General features: G+C 40.9%; 1 long non-coding RNA gene across 1 annotated transcript; it reads right to left on the bottom strand.

Moving 5' to 3' along the window:
• Positions 1-2765: 2765 nt before the first annotated feature.
• On the bottom strand, positions 2766-4095 carry LOC139063819 (uncharacterized). The gene is made up of 3 exons (XR_011517154.1): positions 3914-4095; positions 3427-3547; positions 2766-3296 (listed from the first exon to the last, which is right to left on the bottom strand). It is a non-coding gene; the product is annotated as an uncharacterized lncRNA (long non-coding RNA).
• Positions 4096-23549: the final 19454 nt, after the last annotated feature.

The raw sequence follows: 23549 nt of genomic DNA, 5'->3' as shown, positions 1-23549 counted from the left end.
ATTTGCTAGAGTCATTCAATCTAACTCAATGGGTATCATCCCCAACTCATGCCAGGGGTCACACCCTGGACCTGGTTATCTCTTATGGTCTACCCATCATGAACCTTGTGACTTTGCCTCCTGTGTTCTCTGACCACTCTCCAATACTCTGTGATGTTACGTTGCCATGTCCTGTCCCTGTGTGTGAAGCTCCAGCTACTAGGTTCAGAGCCCTGGATGCAGAAACTATTTCAAAGTTTGTGGACTGTATGTCTGTAAGGTTAGAGACCTTTAACCCTGATCCATCTAACGTTGATCACTATTCACAACACTTTGATGTACTTTGTAATGAGGTCCTGGACGTGGTTGCCCCTCTCAAGCTTTGCAAGTCTCGGCCTAGGAGGAAGCCTTGGCTCTCTGATGTCACACGGGCTTGTAGGCGGGCGTGTAGATCCTCTGAGAGAAAGTGGAAAAAGGATGGCCTACAGGTCTCGCGTGAGTTGTTCAGAGCATCTCTGGTTGCTTATCAGGATGCAGTGAGGGCCGCCAGAATGGCCTATTTTGCAGACATCATTGAGACAAACTCCAATAATCCTAAGATTCTCTTCAAAACGCTAAACTCAGTTCTGGTGTATCAGGAGCCTAGCACCATGTCTCCTACAGCTGCTGGAAACTCTGAAGCTTTTCACAAATTCTTTGTTGATAAAGTGTCGGCCATTAGAGCAGTCATTTCTGGTAACTCTGCTGACCCTGTTCCAGTTCATCCATTACCACCCACCCTGAGCTCCCTCCATACAGTTTCATACTCTGAGCTGAGTAAGCTTGTTGCGAGGCAGAAGCCATCTGGCTCTCCACTTGATGTTCTACCGCCTCGTCTCTGGAAGGCTGCCTTTCCGTGCCTTGGCCCTTCACTTGGTCAGATTATCAATGGGAGCCTCAGCACAGGTGTGGTCCCAGCTGCTTTGAAAGCAGCCGTTATCCGGCCGACCTTGAAGAAACCTAGTGATGATGTCTCTGTGATCGAAAATTACAGGCCTATCTCTACCCTGCCCTTTACATCTAAACTGCTTGAGAAAGTCGTTTATCAGCAGCTGGTCTCACATTTAGCTGACTCTGATCTGTTTGAGGTTTTCCAATCAGGGTTCAGGTCTGGCCATAGCACAGAGTCTGCTCTACTGAGGGTCCTAAATGACATCTATCTATCACTTGATCAGGGTACATCTGTGCTGCTTCTGTTATTAGACCTGACAGCAGCCTTCGACACAGTTGATCACGTGATTCTACTCGATCGCTTGGAACGATGGGTTGGGATCAAAGGGTCAGCTCTGGACTGGTTTAGATCGTATCTCCAAAACAGGACATTCTGTGTTAAACTGGGTGATGTTTTTTCTTCTTGGGAGGGGCTCCGGTGGGGGGTCCCGCAGGGGTCGATCCTTGGTCCACTTTTGTTTGCCATTTATCTGCTACCTCTGGGGTCAATCTTTCGTAAACATGGCCTATCATTCCATCTGTATGCTGACGATTGCCAGATTTACTCTCCATTGTGTCAGGAGAAAGGTCACTCTATTCAGTCCTTTGTCTCTTGTGTTAATGAGGTGAAGTCTTGGCTAATGTCCAACTATCTACATCTAAATGAGGGAAAGACAGAGCTCATTGTTTTTCACCCCAACAGCAGGAATGTGGATCGTTATGCTGATCTTGGCTCTCTTTCTCCATACTTAAAACCAGTTGTTACCAGTTTGGGGGTGAAACTTGATGTAGGACTTAAATTTGATGCTCACATCAATTCTGTGATCCGGTCCAGTTTCTTTCACCTGAGACGCCTTGCTAAAATCAAGCATATGCTGTCGAGAGCCCACCTGGAGCGGGTACGGCATGCCTTTGTAATTTCTCGGCTTGACTACTGCAGCTCTCTCTACGCAGGGTTGTGTCAGTCAACACTGCGTCGCCTACAGGTTGTGCAGAACAGCGCTGCCAGGTTCCTGACTGGGACCAAGAAACGGGACCACATCAGTCCAGTTCTGGCCTCCCTGCACTGGCTTCCGATTTCCTATCGCTCACAATTCAAAATACTCGTCTTTGTTTATCATTTCTTCCAGGGTGGTGCTCCCCCCTATCTGGCCACTCTCCTGAACAGACATTCCCCATCACGCGCTCTGCGCTCCTCTGACCAAGGCCTGCTCGCTGTCCCTCGGTCTAGGTGTCGTACCCGTGGGGACCGGGCTTTCTCAGTCCTAGCACCGTTACTCTGGAACCAGTTGCCACCCTCAGTTAGGCTGTCCCCTTCTCTGCCAGTCTTTAAGAATCACCTAAAAACACACCTCCTCCATTTGGCGTTTCCAGAACATGTTTGATTATGGCCCTCTATTATGTTGAATCCATTCCACAGTTTTCATTGGTACACTCAATCCATCCACTCAATCCAATTGTGTTTCACACATTTGGATTTTACCGGAATGTTTCATCTATCTTGTTATTTCCATTTTGTATTTTGTAATTTGTATTTTGTAATTTGAATTTCTTTTATTGTTGATTTATTCATTATGATTACTTACAACTGTACCATGTTCAGCGCTTTGGGCTTCCTGACAGGGTTGCGGAAGGCGCTTTATAAATAAAGCTTTGATTGATTGATTGATTGATTGATTGATTGATTGATAACCCAACTTCTGGGTTATTAAATTACTAAAGCTTGGGTTAAAATGACCCAATTCTATAGTAAATACAATACAATAAATAAAATACAAATTGAATAATTCAATGAAACAAAATGAACATGTCTCAGTCAAATCTTTATCACAAAAATTATGTTAATTTTCAAAATACATAGATAACAAATAAAGTTGCATTTTCTACTTTCTCTAAACATGCATTCATATTCAAACTTGTTTTGTAAATGACTACTAATTGCATTTTTTAATGACAAATATTAAACATTTCGTAACTTGTAATGTCTTAAACATATTAAACAACTTTAATGGAAGAACTGTAGTGAAGTAAATGTCCATCAACACCCAACACTCACCTTAATGCTTTAGTCAGCAGAACATCAACCTTACATCATAGCAACATGAGCCCTCAAAGCTTCACAGCATTAGATTCATGATGCAAAAATAAATGTCTGAATAAACCCCCAAATCTGTGCACCTGGTTTTGGATAGTTGACATCAAGACAAAATTTTTTTAAGAACAGATGGGTATTCCAGTTCCATTGATGATCAAAAATTCTTGGGAACATCGATGGTCTTCTGCAGCCATAAGGACATGTGGTGCTCCACTGTGGTCCCATTCAGGTTCTTCACCAGACTGGTTCCAGTCTAAGTTGAGGGGGATAGAGGAAAAAAAGAACAGATTTAGGCATAAAGGTTATGATTTCACAAACAGATGTTGAAACATATTTGGAGTGGGCTGTGAATGATAACTGAAGTAAAAAATAACAGAACTTACAGGTTGGAAGTCAGTGAAGGCCTGCTGAACTTCTGCTTGGTCGGAACGCTGTCCTTCAACTTGTATGGTGCAGTTTGGAGAAGCACTGGCAGCAACAACAAAGCCACATCCACCCATTTGTCTGTAAAATTGAAATGTGTTACATTATTCACATGACTGTAGCATAAAGGCCCTCTGCTGTTAGCAGGGATGCTACCACTGGTATAAAATAGCCAGAAGGCCTAACGTCCCCCAGTAGAGCCTCACTATGTCAGGGAGTGTGGACAGAAGATCACAACATTTTCCAGAGCACTTGTGCTGCGGATTCTGTGTTCCATTCTATCTAAAACATATAAATATCGATGCTAGGAAGCTAAGTAGCCAGCTACCTAATCTAAACTATGAGTCGGTTGTCTTGAACAGACAGGCTAAAAATCTGTTACTTTATCAACTACATGTCCAGTTTTAATGAAATTAATCTTTAAACTCTTTATTAGTAACATCTTACCTTATTTTAAATCCTTGCTGGTGTGAAGCTCCATTAATGTCCGTGTCATCCTCTGGTTTAAAATGGTGAAGCGGGCTCACAGACAAGGGGGAGGATCTTACTATTTCCCGCCTTTTTTAACCCAATACGCTGGGTCAGAATTTTTAACGCAATGATGTGTTAAATTGACCCAACCTCTAAAAATTCAGCCTTAACCCAGCATTTTTAAGAGTGCTCTTGTGAAAGTTTTTTTTCCTAATCTCTGTGTGGTAGAAGTGCCTTAACTATAGGTATCTAAATAGGTCCTTGTTGTCCAATTGGAGCTCTTCTCTAAGCTTTCCAAAAGTTTGAACACTCTCCCCTCTAGCAGTGTGCATACAGCTGTGATGCCCTTGTCAGCCCATTTCACAAACGTATTATCTATTTGCCCTGCACTGAATTTTGTGGACTGTGATGGCTATGTCAATAATGTACAGTCCCCTTATTGTGAAAGTGACTATTACATTCTGTTCGGTAAATTTGGGGTTTTCTCTCCCAGTCTATGCTGAGGTTGACCCGGGCTGTATTCCAGCTCTATGTGCTTCCATTTAGAATAGAAATCTGGAGAACATCAATACACCACGTTTCTCAACTGAGCGGCTAAAAATATTCTTTAAAATTTGGGAGGGCGAGCCCCCTCCCTTTCTTTCGCTAGCTAGAGAGTTTTAAGTTTCACTCTAGGTTTCGCTCTGTTCCAAATAAATCTGGTTACTTGTCTGTTCCATTTTGCAAATTGAGTCTCTGGAATATTAACTGGTAGTGCGAGGAACAGATAGAGTAATCTGGGTAATAGATTGATCTTTACCACCTCTGTGACGCCTCAAAAGGCATTTATGTCATTTATATTTTATGTTTCATTTAAAGTTATTCATTTATATGTATTTAATTTATAAAGAACAGTGAATAGGTTAAAAATGTTAAATGGGAAGATTTTATTTTCAAGGTGAACTTACTAATAACCTCACTTCCTGCTGGGTTACCTGTATTGGTTAATTTCCTGTTTACTTCCTCTTCCTGGCTGTTCTGAGAGGGAGAGTGGCATGCGGTCGTGCTTTGAGGCTAATTATCCACAGCCAACCACTTGGGAATTAAAGCCTGGTTTTTTTTTCAAAACTTTATTGAACAAGGTGAAAGTATACAATCAAATTGCATACAAAATTGAACAAAGATGAAACATATGCCAGGGGGTGTACTACAGAAATGTTACACACATCCAAATAACTTATAGGTGGTGCAAATAGATACAGTTTTTAAAGCTTTTTTGTTTAGTGATCCACTAATCAATTTTATGTAAGATAGAGTGTCACTATAATAGTGCTTGAAATTAGGTTTTTGGTTACTATATTTGCATTTGTGGAGATAGAATTTAGCTAGAATAATTAACAAATTTATAACAAAGTATACATCTTCCTTTCTGTGCTTGCGAAAAAAACAAAATACAACATTTTCCTATTTTAGAACAAAGTCCTTGCAGAGCTGTCCGATAATAAATCTGCTAAAGTATTTCCAAAACGTTGTAGCATGTGAACAGATCCAGAAGAGGTGCTGAACGGTCTCAGGGTGGCTTCCACAAAAACAGCAATTCACATCAATGTCCCTCTTAAACTTTGTCATATAGTGATTAGCTGGGTAACACTTATGAAGTATTTTGAATGAAACTTCTTTGACCTTATTTGTCACAAAATACTTATTAGGAATGGTCCATACTCTTTCCCAACTGATGTCAGTGACAAAGGAATTCCAATAAAAAATCACATATGGAACAGATAAGGATTCTCTCTGAAATAAAGCACGAATATTCCTATTACTGTTTTTATGCTCGATAAGACAAACTTTTCCTACGTATGTGTTCACAGGGTCGGGAAGAGAAATAGGCGGTACAACTGGTAGAACATCTTTGCGTAGGGCTCCGGCAGGCACGCAAGTACGTACGGAGTCGAGCCCACTTTTTTAAACATCCGTCGAACGAGATTACGCAAGCTCGTGATTGGTCAGGACGCCGCTGTTGTTTACAGCGCCGCCATTGCAAAGAGAGCCGAGGATAACTAGCGGCAGACACGGAGAAGCTTAAAGAATACCTTGTGAAAAAACTCTAAAAATATTGATCGTTTCATCCTCCCCTGACTGGAGGAGTGAAAAGATGCGCAGCAAGCGTTTTATTTGTGGACAGAAATGACAGGAAACGTGGGTTTAGAGGTGGGGAGCGTATGAAGCGGTGGGAGAATGAGAGACAAATATGTCCGTGTTAAAAGTCTCTTATATACACAAAAGGCACAATATAAACACACGATCGTGGACCGATACATGACAGGATACCACAGAACAGCGCTACGCCCTCTGTGGTCCTGCCGGGCAATTGCTTTGCAACACTCTCCAGGAGACGGAGAAGTAAGAGAGCAAAACGCTTCCATCAATACGTGCGTGTCTGTCCCTTGCGGAAATGACGGAGAAGCATAGACCAGTCAGGCAACGCCTTTTCAAATCCAATCCAATCCAATCCAATTTTATTTATAAAGCGCATTCACAAGGCATTACAACCAAACAAGGCGCTGTACACTAAAAATGTTAGTTAATTAAACCGGCGTTATACAAACATGTCGAACACAGATAAAATATAAAAAGGAAATACAACAAAATTCCCAAAAATAACAGCTAAAAATCATTAAGACACAGGGTGAATAAAAATTAGAAAAAACATTTTAAAAAGAACCTCAATAGTACGGAAGTCGATAATTGTGGAGTCCATTTTTAAACAGTGCAGATGTAAGTGAGGTTCATAATTATGTGGTATACGCTAGGTTGAAGTAGTGAGTTTTCAGGCGTGATTTAAAAATGCTAGCTGTTGGTGCTTGCCTCACTAGCAGTGGTAATGCGTTCCACATCTTCGGTGCACAGACAGAGAAAGCCCTTTCTCCACGGCTTTTTAAACGTGCATTCAGAACAGCTATGAATGAAGGTTCTAATGAAGGTTCTAAGAGTAAAAGGTCAACTCTACTCTGACTCCTGTATTATTTGACAAAGGCTTAGCTTGGTGTTTACTCAGAGTTGCTACACTCTGCAACAGGACACTACAACCTCTATTCTCGTGCTGAAATCCATCGTTGCTGTTGACCATCTTGTCAGACCTTTTTGTATTGCATTATTAATCGTACTGTAATTTACTTCATATAGAGTGGTATATTCTTTCGTTAAGTAGACCCCTAGATATTTAAGTCTATCTGCTTCCCACTTAAATTTGAATTTCCATCTTGTTAATTTGTTGGGCTTATAGTTCAAGCATAATACCTGGGTCTTTGTGATATTTAACTTATACCCTGATTTTTCCCCATAATCTTGCAGGATTGTAAGGAGCTTGGGAAATGTAAAAGTAGGATTCTGGAGGTATATTACTATGTCGTCCGCAAAAAGCCCGATTCACTGGTCTTCCTACGCTACTGTGATGCCCTCCAACTCTTCGCTTTGTCTTATATACTGCGCCAGAGGCTCAATGAATATTGCAAAGAGGGATGGGCTGAGGCAGCATCCTTGTCGTGTTCCGCGGAAAAGCTCAAAGCTATCAGTCAAATCTCTGTTTATTTTAATTCTGGCCTTTGGTTTATAGTAAAGCTTGTACACACTTAGTAAATTGATCCTTGAAGCCCAACCTTTTCAAGACTGCAAAGAGGAAGGTCCAGCTGACCCTGTCAAAGGCCTTCTCTGCGTCGAGGCTTACTAGAGCTGTGGGGATGTTTTGTTTTTTAGCTTTGTTTATTATGTGTAACGTGCGTCTTCTGTTATCTTGTGTTTGGCGATTTTTTATAAAACCTGTTTGATCTTCATCTATCAGATCAGGAAGAAAATCTTCTAATCTTCTAGTTATTATTGATGTAAATAATTTGTAGTCGACATTCAGAATAGAGATTGGCCTATATGATTCACATAACTCCTTATTTTTACCTTCCTTTGGTAGAACTGAAATGACGGCCTCTGACCATGAGGGGGGGCTTTTAGCCTTTTTGAGTGTTGAATTAAATGATTCTAGAATTACCGGATCCAGTTAATCTCTGAACACCTTATACCATTAATTGGGGAAACCGTCCCTTCCTGGACTTTTGTTTGTTTTTAATCTGCTGATAGCCTTGTCGAGTTCTTTTTTAGCTATCGGTGCCGTTAAACTTTCATTTTGAAATGTACCTATTGATGGGAGATCTAGTTTCTCTAAATATGTTTCAATATCCTTTTCATTGACGACTTGTGATTGGGAATACAGGGTTTTAGAATATTCTAAAAAGTGTCTTTTATTTTCTCTGGCTTATAATGTATCTGCTTATTTTTTAGGTCCCTAATTTTCTGTATTGAGTTCCTCATTTGCTGTGACCTGAGTCGTTTGGCTAAGATTTTAGTAGATTTGGGGCCTGATTCATAGAAGGTCTGTTTGGAGAATCTCAAATTATTTTCAATCTCCTCAGCGGCCAAGTTGGATAATTGATCTTTTGCTTTTTTAATGCTTTCTATTAGGGCTACACTTATATCTATATGTTGCTTTTTCTCCAAGCCTCTCAACTGCTGCTCTAAGCTTATCTGTTCCTGTTTTCGCCTTTTATTAAGGTAGGCTGTCCTTGAGATTAGATTCCCTCGCATCACTGCCTTTACTGTGTCCCATATTATCGTTGGTTCTATTTGGTCCCCCCTATTATTGGTTATGCAGTCCTGTATTTCTTTCTTTATTTCTTTCACCCCCGCTGCATTGTTAAGTATTCCAGCGTTCCTTTTCCATAGGGTCTTTTTATTTGGATTATCCAGCTTTATAGTTTTTTATTATGTTGTGGTCAGACATATCTGCCGTACCTATATTGCTGTCCTTTACTCTATGCCGGTCTATAATATTTATTAGAAAAAAGTCTATTCTAGAATGTGTCTTGTGAGCTGCTGAGTAGTGCGTATAATCTCTTTGTAGCGGGTGGAGATCCCTCCATATGTCACTCACACATGTTTCCTTAAAGAGATGATTGAGGACCCTGGATTTTCTGTTTTTGTATCTTTTTCTGCTTGTCGTGTCCTTTGTGTAACTCAAAAAAGTGGTCCAGTCGCCCCCACATATCAAGATTCCCTCACTCAGAGTCGTTATCTTTTCAAATAGTAATTTGAGGAAATTTTGATTACCCTCTGGGGGTACATAAACATTTACCAATGTCACAAGATTACACTCCACCCTCCCTTTGACTATTATATACCTACCCTCTTTGTCTCTATCCTCCTCAATCATCTCAAAGTTCACCCAGTTTGGTATTAAGGTAATAACCCCTCTTCTCATACTATTTTTACAGGAACTGGAAAAGGAATTCTGGTATCCAAGTGTAACCCAGAAGCTAGAACCTTAATGAGGTATTAACTAACTGGCTTACTAATATGATCCATCCTCAATTTAGATAAAATATAAAATATAAATTAAGGAAATTAACAATACTAATTAATAGATATCTAATTAACTAATAGATAATTTCATAATGAATTATTGGAAGGGTGAATAACTAAAATAACGAGTTTAATATTAAACATCGGTTAAAACAAGAATCTTGAACATCACTAACAGAAACAGAAGAGGAAAGCTGTATACTATTGGTCCAGGTGGGAATCTGAAATTTCATTGGCTGAGAGAAATAAGTCCCGCCTCCGCGAAATAAAACCGTGCGACGCAGCTGAGCGAGAGGAGAGACAAACGGCTGTGCAGCACGCAGATACAGAAAGCAAAGACTGAGCGGTTAGAGAGAGAGAGAGAGAGAGAGATTAAAAAAACAACGGTCGAGGCCGTGAAGAACCCTGATTTGGGTGCCGCATAGATAGAGGGAGAGGCGGACTTGACTCCTTCTAATAAGAGCTAGGAACTTGGAACCAACGCGGTGAGTAAAGAAAAAAGAAGAGAAAAAGCTAACGATGCAACTTAAAAAAAAAAAAGAAACTTAAATAGCTTATCAAATTAATTCCATTCTTATAGATTTGTGTGGAGACGACAGAGTGAACCAATCCTCTGTAGGAGGGAACCGTTGGAGCGCGTTGGTGAGTGAATGAGATTAAATTCAGTAAATTATTAAATTCAAAAAGCTAATTACAGCAACCGAGGTGACAGCAGTGGGCTGCTAGACGTTAGATCCCAGGAGTTAACATCTCAAACTACCAGTTAACGGTGGTAGGGCATATAGGAGTTAACGGCTCAAACCGGCGGTAGGGCATATGGGATTCCCAGGAGTTAACGGCTCAAACCGCCAGTTAATGGTGGTACGGCCTAGATGTACAAGGTCCTCAGGGCGTTATAGCTAACGCCATAGAATTAGCAATGCGTCCCTTAACCAAACATTTAATAATAAAAAAAATAGATAAATAAAAATAAATAAAAGCTAACTGATTAGGGAGGAATTATTTTACAAAGGTGGACCAAAGGACCAGAATTTATATTTTGTTGAATTTTGTTATAGAACATTTTATTTATTTATTTATTTATTTATTTATTTATTTATTGTGTTACAGATATACAAGGTGTCACAATGCTGTATAGAAACACAACTAAATGTATCCTTGTTGTCATGAATGTATTTCTTGTCGAATAGTGTAGAGTAATAGAATCTAACTGAGCCTATTGAGCTGAACAATTGTTGTCATATGTAATTATATTTCCAGAGCTACTGAGAATTATTTTAATAGACAATCAAATTGATGTTATGTTAGTTGAACTGTGAACCCAAACATGATTGGCTATGCCAATAGAGTGAAGCATTTGTTTAAGTCTGTAAGACTTTATGCTGTGATGTGACGAGAAGGGTCGATGCCAACTTGCTAACAGTCCTGTTGTTTACAGGCTGGGTTTTTTTTTTCCTTGGGTTTGATCCCGACTCCTATGATCACTCACTTGGAACGAGAACTGGATTTCTTCCTGACGAGGGAGATGGCGAGCCTTAACCACTGAACGAACCAGGACATCTCAAGTAACTGAAGAGCAGACTGCTCTCTTCTGTGAACAATCTCAACGGTGTGGTAGGAAAAAATCGCACCACCGGACTCTGACTTTCACCCCAAGCGTGGGGATTTGACTTGACGCCGGCTGACTTGTGACTCATATGATCAAATCTCATACCGACCACTTTACTATTGTCGATTGTTTTCATCTGTTTTTATGTGTTATCTTTATGTGTTATATCTCCCATTATTATTAAAATTTAGTATATAAACCGTTTCATGCTATACCCGTGACTCCAGTCATTCTTAAACAACCTCCAATTCTCCCCGAACCTAATTATTGGCCCATTTGTTTATTTTTTCTTTTAATTATCTTATTGTATCCTGTAATCCGGTTACATAAAACTTGGCGAGCCAGCCAGGAGAATTGTAGAGTTGTTACCTTAGCTAACCATTGACTGACATCATAAGAGTGCCTGGAGGTCACAGTGGTTTGCCATTTTGGCATTATTGGTACTTTTGAGTGTTTTAAAATGGAAGTTGTGAAAACAGAAAAGGTCAAAGTTTCAAATGCTGTTTTAATCAGTGGGTTAACTGATACAGACCTTGATAACGAAGTCTTTGGGTTTATGGAAGGATTCGGACCAGTTAACAGGCGCATTAAGTTACCAAACTGTGATCAGATTATTGTGGAGTTTCAACATGAAGCCACTGTTAAGGAATTAAAGAAACAATGTTTACCCTATGACAAACCTTGTACTAGGAACCCAGATGTTTTCTTCCATATTCAAGACCTAGCCAGCGCGTACAGTCTAGAAACTAGCACATCTGCCACTGATGCCTATCTGTCAGAGCTCAGGGACATAGCTGCGCGTAGCAATCAATCATTTAAAGACCTTCTAATGGAGGAACTGGCAAAAATTGGGGAATCTTTAGGAAGGGATACCCATGCATCTGAACCAGTCACTGAACCAGAGCCAATGCTCCATAGTGACCAAGTTACATATTCCCTGCCTTTAACACCAGAAGTTAACTATATGAACAACTCAAAGGACAATTGTCCACCTACAGAGACTGGAAAACAAAACCCTTGCATTCCACCAAATCTTTTAAACACACCTGAGGTTCAGCGAGTTATTGTGGAACACATTGTTAAAAGCAGTGAGGTTATCCCTCCGCCTAGTTCACAATACAGACTAAAACCGTTCTCAGGGCGAGTTCCACACCCTTCTTTTGAAACTGACTATGATACTTGGCGTAGTAGTGTAGTGTTATGCATAAATGATCCTTCACTCACCAAGTCCCAAATTGTACGAAGAATCGTGGAGAGTCTGTCAGCCCCAGCAGCGAGCATCGTTAAAGCTCTTAGTCCAAAATCCGACCCGGAAACGTACCTTGAACATCTCGATTCAGCTTACGCAGCTGTTGAAGACGGCGACGAGCTCTTTGCTCGCTTCTTAAACACAAACCAGGACAGTGGTGAAAAACCTTCCGATTACTTTCAGAGGTTATACACCTTGTTAAACCTAGTTATTCAGAGGAATGGAATTTCCTCCAGTGACGCCGACCAGCAGCTGCTCAAGCAGTTTTGCAGAGGCTGTTGGGACAGCTCGCTGATTTCAAACCTGCAACTCGAACAAAAGAAAGACAACCCGCCTCATTTTACAGCACTTCTCCTCAAACTGCGCACTGAAGAAGACAAACAGGCTACTAAAGCAGCACGCATGAAACAACACTTAGGGGCACAACGAACTAGAGTGTATTCAAATGTGCAAACAACATGCTCTCAGAGTAAAAACACTTGTGAACTGGAAATAGATGATAACTGTGATGACTTACGCAAACAAATCGCTGAGCTCAGGAGCCAAATTGCACAGCTTAAGGTTAACAACACAGATAAAAAGGCAAAGAAAACTCAAAAAGAGTCAAAACCCCGTGTGGGGACTAAAATTCCAGATGAGCCCAAACAGATTCAGCAGATAACAGCAGTGGTGCCCAGACCAAAGCCTGGATACTGTTTTAAGTGCGGAGAAGATGGGCACATAGCTTCTAGCTGTAGCAACGAGCCAAATCCAGCACTAGTTGCAACTAAAAGACTTGCTCTTAGACAGAAGCAGCGCGAGTGGGAGATGTCAAAGCCAATTGCTCAGTCTCCTCCTTTAAACCGGTAGAAGCTCCTATCGTGGGACAGATAGGTGCTAAAGTAGAACCAAGTCCCTCTAAGGAAAGGACAGAGAGACTTTTTTGCAAGCCAGTTCATGCTCATTCAGTGCCAAAACTTCCCAAAAGATTAGTGGGTGGGCGATGCACAGCTACAGTCTCAGTTAACAGTGTTGAATGTAATTGTTTACTGGATTCAGGGTCCCAGGTAACCACCATTGCCAATTCTTTTTACCAAGAACACTTACCTGACCTCTCAATTAAACCCATCAGTAATCTGTTAGAAGTCGAGGGCGCAAACGGTCAAGCAGTTCCTTATTTAGGATACATAGAGATAAGTGTCACATTTCCAAAAGAGCTCGATCAGTCTGGACTTGAGTTACCTACCCTTGCGTTAGTGGTTCCGGATATAAGCTCAAACTCTGATACACCACTACTCATTGGCACAAACACACTCGATCCTTTGTATGAGCAATTGTCTGCCAATAACTTACCTGATTCCAAGGCACTCTCTTATGGGTACCAACACGTGCTAAAAGCCTTAGCAGTCAGAAAAAAACAAAGCAAAGATGGACGAGTTGGTGTGGTGAAGCTTCGAGGGAGAACCCAAGAAGTTCTCCCTGCAAATAAAAAACTGTTACTAGAAGGGTTTATGCAACCCAGCCAAAACAAGCATGAGCCTTATGCACTCATTGAACAACCCACCAATGGTTCTCTACCAGGGGGTATAATTGTAGACTGTTGCCTCATTTCCTTACCTTCACATGGTCCATACAAAGTACCTGTTGTACTAAGAAACGAAACTAACCATGACATCACATTACCCACTAACTGTGTGGTCGCTGAGTTAGTTAAAGCCGATCGTGTTATGCCATATCCAGAACCTGACAAAAGTGATCAGAAAGTACTTGCGGCGTGTAGTTCGCAGCAACAGACTTCACCTTCAAACCCTCCTCTCAGTTTTGACTTCGGTACTTCGCCCTTGTCCGAAGAATGGAAAGGGAGGATCACCAACAAACTTAACACTTACTCCGATGTGTTTTCGCACCACGATCTTGATTTTGGTCATACACAACAGATAAGACATCACATCAACTTAAAAGACGAGACCCCATTCAAACAGAAATCTCGGCCGATCCATCCACATGATTATGAAGCCGTGAGAAAACATTTGGAAGCCCTCTTGGAAACCGGTATAATAAGAGAGTCGGAGTCTCCATTTGCCTCACCAATAGTGGTAGTTCGGAAAAAGAATGGTGAGGTACGTCTATGTATAGACTATAGAAAGCTTAATCTGCAAACCATTCGCGACGCATATGCCCTGCCTAACTTGGAGGAGTCCTTTTCTGCTCTCGCTGGATCACAGTGGTTTTCTGTGATGGACCTCAAGTCAGGTTACTATCAAATAGAGATGTGTGAAAAGGATAAACCTAAAACTGCTTTTGTTTGCCCGTTTGGGTTTTATGAATTTAACCGTATGCCACAAGGAATAACAAATGCTCCAAGCACTTTCCAACGGGTTATGGAAAAGTGTATGAAGGACATTAATCTGAAGGAAGTGTTAGTTTTCCTAGACGACTTGATCGTCTTTTCCAACTCCTTGGAAGAACACGAAACCAGACTTTCTCACGTTCTTGAACGGCTTAGAGAATACGGACTCAAGCTATCACCAGATAAGTGTCGTTTTTTCCAGACATCTGTGCGTTATCTTGGACATATAGTATCTCGAGATGGCATAAAAACCGATCCAGATAAGGTGGAAGCACTCAAAACATGGCCGAAGCCTCAGACTTTGAAGGAACTCCAATCTTTCTTAGGATTTACCGGTTATTACCGACGCTTCGTTAAAGATTACTCAAATATTGTCAAGCCACTAACATCTCTCACGGCTGGTTATCCACCCAAACGGAAAAACTTTAAAACACCACCATGTAGATCAAAGTACTTGAACCCCAAAGAACCCTTTGGGAATCGTTGGAGCCAAGACTGTGAGAAGTCCTTTCAAACTATTATTGAAAAACTTACCACTTCGCCAGTTCTTGGCTACGCGGACGCAAAACTCCCATATCTAGTACACACAGATGCTAGTACGACCGGACTCGGTGCAGCGCTATACCAAGTGCAAAACGGTGTCACACAGGTAATCGCTTATGCAAGTCGCGGTTTAAGCTCTAGTGAAACTAGGTACCCTGCGCACAAGTTGGAGTTTCTAGCCTTAAAGTGGGCCATAACAGATAAGTTTCATGACTATTTGTATGGGAACACATTCACTGTCATTACTGATAATAATCCGTTAACTTACCTCTTAACAACGGCAAAACTCGATGCAACGAGCTATCGTTGGCTAGCTGCGTTGTCCACCTATAATTTTGACATCAGATACCGTGCAGGTACACAGAACGTTGACGCGGATGGCCTGTCTAGGAGGCTGCATGATAAACCTGAAGACAACTCAAAATTCACTGAGGAATGCCAACGACTAGATGAGTTCCGATCTCATCTTTTATCCTCTGTCAAAGAAGTCGAGCTTCAACTTCAAGCCGAAGCAGTGAAGGCAACATGCCAAAAGCACATGGTCTTGGATGAGACTGATTCTCCTTGTGGTTTAGTTCAGTCACTTGCCATGTCTGCAGCGGCCATTCCAGACCTATTCCAGTTGGAAGACAATAGTGACAGTTTCTTTGCTGTGCCCAAGTATAACCATGCTGACCTTGTCTCCTTGCAGAGGAAAGATCCAACCATTGGCCGAGTCATTCAGCTGCTTATGACTGACAATAAACCGCCAACTGATACTATTGCAGAACCCCCGGTGGTTCTTAACCTTTTGAGAGAGTGGAAACGGTTTGAGTTTCAAAATGATTTACTGTACCGGAGACGCCAATTAGGACCAGAGACATCATTGCAGTTAGTCTTGCCTGATTCATTACGTTCAACAGTCATGCAAAGCCTACATGATGATATGGGGCATCTTGGGGTTGAACGTACGACAGATCTCATTCGGTCCCGTTTTTACTGGCCAAAAATGGCTAGTGATATCGAAATCAAAGTTAAAACTTGCGAAAGATGTATCCGTCGGAAGGCCCTCCCTGACAAAGCTGCTCCAATGGTGAGTATTACCACCACCAGACCTATGGAGTTAGTTTGCATGGATTTTCTCTCCATAGAACCAGACAGTAAGAACACTAAAGATGTCTTAGTGATTACAGACCATTTTACAAAGTATGCAGTGTCCATCCCAACCAAAGATCAGAAAGCCACCACCGTCGCGAAGAACCTGTGGGAACATTTTTTAGTCCACTACGGGTTTCCTGAGCGTCTTCATAGTGATCAGGGACGGGATTTCGAATCACGTACAATCAAGGAACTTTGTTCTTTACTTGGTATCCGTAAAGTCAGAACGAGCCCTTATCACCCTCGTGGCAACCCCGTTGAACGGTACAATCGTACATTACTCAGCATGTTGGGAACTTTACAAGCCACTGAGAAACATCACTGGCGCGATTTTGTAAAACCACTTACTCACTCGTACAATTGTACAAAAAATGACGTGACGGGATACTCTCCCTACGAGCTAATGTTCGGTAGGCAGCCTCGGTTGCCTATAGATATTGCCTTTGGGTTACCGCATTTGAACAAGCCCTCTATAACTCATTCTCAGTATGTTAAAGAACTGAAGAGTCATCTGGAACAGAGTTATGACATTGTCATAAAAAACTCTCAAAAAACAGCGAGGAAGAACAAAGAACGGTTCGACAGAAACATTCGTGAGTCCACACTAGGTGTGGGAGATCGTGTTTTAGTCCGAAATCTTCGCTTAAGAGAAAAGCATAAATTAGCAGACAAATGGGAGCAAACAGTGTATATAGTTCTCAAACAGATGGAAAACTTGCCAGTATACACTGTAAAACCAGAGAACGGAGAAGGACCCAACAGAACACTCCACAGAGATCTTTTACTGCCTTGTGGTTTTCTCTCTTCATTAGAAAATGAAACAGAACGCGTTACGAAACCTAACAGACCTCATACAAGACAGAGTTCAGCCTTAGAACCTGACCCAGATGAGCCACTTGACGAAGAGGTAGATGAGTTTTATTACTCTGATCTTCCACAAGTGCTAAACCGACCATCCTATCAAATAGCGGTCACCTTGCCAAATAGGGAACTCATAGCAGATTCAGGACCGGTAAATAATATTCAACAACAAAACACACTATCCTTACACACAGGGGATCGCAAGGAACCAACCTTAGCTGGTAATGAAAATGCTGAATTGTCCTTACTTGACAAAGGCATCAACACCGAAACATTCTTACCCGACAGAATGAGTGAAACTGCGACATTCTTACCTGAAAGAGTGAAAGAAGCAGCAACATACTTACCTGAAAAAACGAAAAAAAACGAAGTATACTTACCTGACGTAGAAACGGGGGATGAAACTAACACAAACCTACCTCAATTGGATGGTGTCCTAAAGTCGCAGCAACGTGATGTAAGTTTTGAACCCATCATACACGATCAGACACATACATCTGAAAAGACCAAAGTCTTAGAGAATAGCTCATCAGCTCTGTCGGAAACAGAGAGCTCACTTCGTCCTGTCTCAGTTGAGAATCAAACCGAAACGGATGAGCATGATACTGTGCAACCAGAGATGTATGTCAGGAGATCTGAACGAAGTAGTCAGCCTCCTCAAAGACTAACTTACTCTCAATTGGGCAATCCACTAGTGACCGTAGTTAGGTCCCTTTTCCAAGGACTTAATAAAGCTTTTATTGACTCTCTTACTCAAGAAGTTGTGTACCCCGTAGAAACAATGCACAGGGACGTGCATGATATTTAATGGGGGAGGATGTAACCCAGAAGCTAGAACCTTAATGAGGTATTAACTAACTGGCTTACTAATATGATCCATCCTCAATTTAGATAAAATATAAAATATAAATTAAGGAAATTAACAATACTAATTAATAGATATCTAATTAACTAATAGATAATTTCATAATGAATTATTGGAAGGGTGAATAACTAAAATAACGAGTTTAATATTAAACATCGGTTAAAACAAGAATCTTGAACATCACTAACAGAAACAGAAGAGGAAAGCTGTATACTATTGGTCCAGGTGGGAATCTGAAATTTCATTGGCTGAGAGAAATAAGTCCCGCCTCCGCGAAATAAAACCGTGCGACGCAGCTGAGCGAGAGGAGAGACAAACGGCTGTGCAGCACGCAGATACAGAAAGCAAAGACTGAGCGGTTAGAGAGAGAGAGAGAGAGAGAGAGAGATTAAAAAAACAACGGTCGAGGCCGTGAAGAACCCTGATTTGGGTGCCGCATAGATAGAGGGAGAGGCGGACTTGACTCCTTCTAATAAGAGCTAGGAACTTGGAACCAACGCGGTGAGTAAAGAAAAAAGAAGAGAAAAAGCTAACGATGCAACTTAAAAAAAAAAAAGAAACTTAAATAGCTTATCAAATTAATTCCATTCTTATAGATTTGTGTGGAGACGACAGAGTGAACCAATCCTCTGTAGGAGGGAACCGTTGGAGCGCGTTGGTGAGTGAATGAGATTAAATTCAGTAAATTATTAAATTCAAAAAGCTAATTACAGCAACCGAGGTGACAGCAGTGGGCTGCTAGACGTTAGATCCCAGGAGTTAACATCTCAAACTACCAGTTAACGGTGGTAGGGCATATAGGAGTTAACGGCTCAAACCGCCAGTTAACGGCGGTAGGGCATATGGGATTCCCAGGAGTTAACGGCTCAAACCGCCAGTTAATGGTGGTACGGCCTAGATGTACAAGGTCCTCAGGGGCGTTATAGCTAACGCCATAGAATTAGCAATGCGTCCCTTAACCAAACATTTAATAATAAAAAAAATAGATAAATAAAAATAAATAAAAGCTAACTGATTAGGGAGGAATTATTTTACAAAGGTGGACCAAAGGACCAGAATTTATATTTTGTTGAATTTTGTTATAGAACATTTTATTTATTTATTTATTTATTTATTTATTTATTTATTTATTTATTTATTGTGTTACAGATATACAAGGTGTCACAATGCTGTATAGAAACACAACTAAATGTATCCTTGTTGTCATGAATGTATTTCTTGTCGAATAGTGTAGAGTAATAGAATCTAACTGAGCCTATTGAGCTGAACAATTGTTGTCATATGTAATTATATTTCCAGAGCTACTGAGAATTATTTTAATAGACAATCAAATTGATGTTATGTTAGTTGAACTGTGAACCCAAACATGATTGGCTATGCCAATAGAGTGAAGCATTTGTTTAAGTCTGTAAGACTTTATGCTGTGATGTGACGAGAAGGGTCGATGCCAACTTGCTAACAGTCCTGTTGTTTACAGGCTGGGTTTTTTTTTTCCTTGGGTTTGATCCCGACTCCTATGATCACTCACTTGGAACGAGAACTGGATTTCTTCCTGACGAGGGAGATGGCGAGCCTTAACCACTGAACGAACCAGGACATCTCAAGTAACTGAAGAGCAGACTGCTCTCTTCTGTGAACAATCTCAACGGTGTGGTAGGAAAAAATCGCACCACCGGACTCTGACTTTCACCCCAAGCGTGGGGATTTGACTTGACGCCGGCTGACTTGTGACTCATATGATCAAATCTCATACCGACCACTTTACTATTGTCGATTGTTTTCATCTGTTTTTATGTGTTATCTTTATGTGTTATATCTCCCATTATTATTAAAATTTAGTATATAAACCGTTTCATGCTATACCCGTGACTCCAGTCATTCTTAAACAACCTCCAATTCTCCCCGAACCTAATTATTGGCCCATTTGTTTATTTTTTCTTTTAATTATCTTATTGTATCCTGTAATCCGGTTACACAAGCCTTTTAAATTTTTCATGCTCACATTTAGACATGTGTGTTTCTTGCATAAATATCACATGTGGTCTATCCCTTCTGAGTTTTGTCAATATTCTGCTTCTTTTTATTGGGTTACCAAGGCCATTCACATTTATCGATGTTACTTTAAGGTTTGTCGACCCGTTCATTTCTTTTATATACATAAAAAAAGGTAGTCCCCACTACTAAACTCGCTCCATGAACCACAACGTTTCAAACTCTGAGACCAACTAAACATAAATAACAGAGAGAACACATCATACCTAGAACTTCCACCCAGTGGGAAAAAAAGTCTCTCCCACCTGGACCCAGTTGGTAGGCCTAGGGTAATGCCTCTCTTGATGAGAGGGCCCTACGTAGGTTTTGGTGAGCAGTGTAGCTGCCTCCATCCTAATTGTCCAACGATCCCCCCCCCTCGTCTTCTGGTGCCGCTCCTCTTTCCTCTAGATCGGTGCGGCTGACGCATTGTGTGTGCCCGGCTTGAAACTCCCTCAGTTTTTCTTTTGCTCTTTGTGCCGTTGAGACTCTGTGTGCCCGCTGGGGTAGAGGCTTCCGTTGCCATTCCAAGATCTCCCGCAGGCGGGATTCCAAAGTATCATCGTCGGCGCCTCCACGTTCAGCCCCCGTTTACGCAGCTAGTAAACGGAGGCTGATATAAAAAATATCCAGCAAGTAGTAGAACTAGAGCAGTAGAATGTAATTGAATTAAGTTCAAAATATCCACCAAAAAATCATTAAACAAGCAGGATTAAAAATGAAAGGAAACAAGACCGGTATTGGCTTTGAAATGACCTAAGTGGATGACTATATAGTCTGATCCTGAAAGTGGTTTCATGACCACAAAAGAAACATTGATATAATATGGAACAGAAGACATGTCTTTGAATCAACAAATAAAAGACAAAATAACAGCATATAAACACCATCATGCAAGTGGTAGAACTTAAAATACATCACTGTTACAATTCCCATTACTGTTGTGACTTAAACCAGTATATGTAACGGCTTCACATAAACTTTCTGTCTACTTTGAGGGTGGAAGCATCAAAGAATGCCTTCTGTTTTTCATAGTGGCAAAGCGGTCTATCACTTTGTTGGCCAGAGGTGGAAAGAGTACTAAAATGTTGTACTTAAGTACAAGTATAATTACTTTCATGAAATTTTACTCAATTACAAGTAAAATTACCTGCCTCAAAATGTACTCAAGTAAAAGTAAAAAGTAGCTTATTTCAAATGTAGTCAGAGTAAAAGTTACTTAGTTACTTTTTTGACTGTGCAAGGACGGGCTCTTCTGAATAGTTAAAAAAAGACAATGGGGTATAAATGTCAAAGTGGCCGTTTTCTTAATTAAATGAACAAATATGCATATTGAAGTACAAAGGCAGTTACACTGCAAACTAGTAACATAAATTAGGTTATAGTCACAAGCCCATGACTTTTCCCTGAATGCTTATTTAAAGCAGCTGATTTTTAAAGTTAGCAGAGTTCATCTTTGGTAGTGGGTTCACTCACTCATTTAAAGATATCGGCCAGAGGCAAAATTTGTTTGAACAGCATGTGTAAATGTGTATTAAAACCTTAGATGAAAAAAGTTTTTGGATTTTGACGGCTGGAATTGTAAGAAAATCTGATGTTTGTGACTGGCGCAGGAAAAACAGAAACTAACTTCCGGTCTAAGCCGTGGGCAGCAGTTGACGTTTCACATGGAGCTCTGCTGAAACAGCTGTAGTAAACAACGCCTGGCTCCGGTGTTTCTGCGTTAGCGTTATAGCAGAGAACAATGTGTCATCAATCAGATGTAGCTTCTGAAGCCTCTACTAGTCCATCAGATTTGTTTTTTCACTGGGATACGGCGACGAGAACGGATATTAGATTACTGGAGAAGTTCAACCGAACTCCAATCCCGCCAGCTGGATATCACTACCCGAGGTGAAGACATGTTTTAGACCGTTTGACTCAGAAGACCTGTGACCTGATTTGGACATAGAGGAGGATTCTGTTCATCTTCAGAACCAAAATCGGTACAGTTTGTTTAGTTTTCTTAAATGTTTCATTTGCTCCACTGGGAGCTTTAAGCTGACGAGTTCTCAGCTGGTCTTAGCTCCATCATGTGTCCCAATATAGTTCAGTAATCTACAGTTTTACTGCTGTGTGTATTTATTGACATAACTCTGGAAAATATTTAACCGACAATTTACCAGAATAAATCTTCCTGATGCTGGAGTAACTCCTTAGTTCAGTTCGTTGTTTGCACTAATCCAGGATGTCATGGAGGTTTTAATGTTGAAATATAGAGATCATCTTTTAGATTATATCTGTGTGTGTGTGTGTGTGTGTATGTGTGTGTGTGTGTGTGTGTGTGTGTGTGTGTGAGTGCGTGCGTGAGTGCGTGCGTGCGTGCGCGTGTGTGTCGTAGCTTTCCCAAAGGACTTGTTCTTTCCTTACCGGAGCAAACACGGTTAGTGTTGCTGCAGTCATGCTAACGGGACTCGTCTGGAGTCCAGAAGTAGCGGTGCGGTTCTAGACGGATTTATAGATGTAGATTATTATTTTAGATCAGACCTGTTATTTAAAAATGCGTGTAGGACACGGACACATGGCTCAGACCTTTTGCTGCAGCTGTAAACACAATTTTACGTGATAATTAGGAGCATGAAAGTAAACAAATAACAGTGATTCACAATATTAGCATCAGCAGCTAGCTTGTTTTACGTGCTAGAGTGACGTATGCGAAACACAGTTCTTCACTCTCTGGAGGAGAGGATTTGGATTTTCTGTAATGATTTATGACAAAAGTCCTTAATAAAATAAAAAACTGAACCCAGTAAATGTTTATATAGATGGTAAAGTGTAGTTATTTTGCATTTCTACAATTTTAATGCCGAGCCAATACCTTTAACCCTTCACCACTGAAATCAGTTTGTTCATCCCAATCCCCCTAAATAATCCTCCAATCATCCAACTGGAATCCTTAAGGGTCCCGTAACGTACATCCTGTCAGAATAGGCCTTGGGAGCCCAGGTGTTACTAGAATTAACGGTGTCTCCTCACCAGCGTGAGCCTCCAAACTGTGAAGGTTGGTCTCCAAACATGAACTTCAAATTCATGCATTCATCTCCTCTTGTAACACTTTAACATGTTTTAAAAGGCTAGTATCATGATAAGTTACACCTCCCAGACCAAATATAGGTCCAATATAAGATAAAACATTATCATAAACACTGCAGAGACGTCGTTATTTATGAAATATAAGTTATTTTCCAGAGCCATTACTTCAGCCAAGATATAGGATGCATGGATTTGATGAAGCCATGCTGTCTTATGCAGTCCCACACACACACACACACACACACACACACACACACACACACACACACACACACACACACACACACACACACACACACACGCACACGCACACACAGCAGCAGCAGCATGTTAGAATCATGTGAATGACTAATTTAACTACACTGAACTGCTTTTGTAATAATTTAATCTCTTATTCTGGAGTAAAATAAAGAAACAAGCTAAATCATCACATATCTGTGGCCTCAAGAAGCATCTTCTGAGTTCAAACACAGGGATGGAGCACAATGTTTACAACTGAACAGTATCAGGATTAACTCACAGAGGCCT

This window comes from Nothobranchius furzeri, chromosome 18 (genome assembly GCF_043380555.1).
Source record: "Nothobranchius furzeri strain GRZ-AD chromosome 18, NfurGRZ-RIMD1, whole genome shotgun sequence".
Classification (NCBI taxonomy): Eukaryota; Metazoa; Chordata; class Actinopteri; order Cyprinodontiformes; family Nothobranchiidae; genus Nothobranchius; species Nothobranchius furzeri.
Note: the sequence above shows the minus strand (reverse complement) of the source record. Positions and strands in the feature narration are given on the sequence as shown.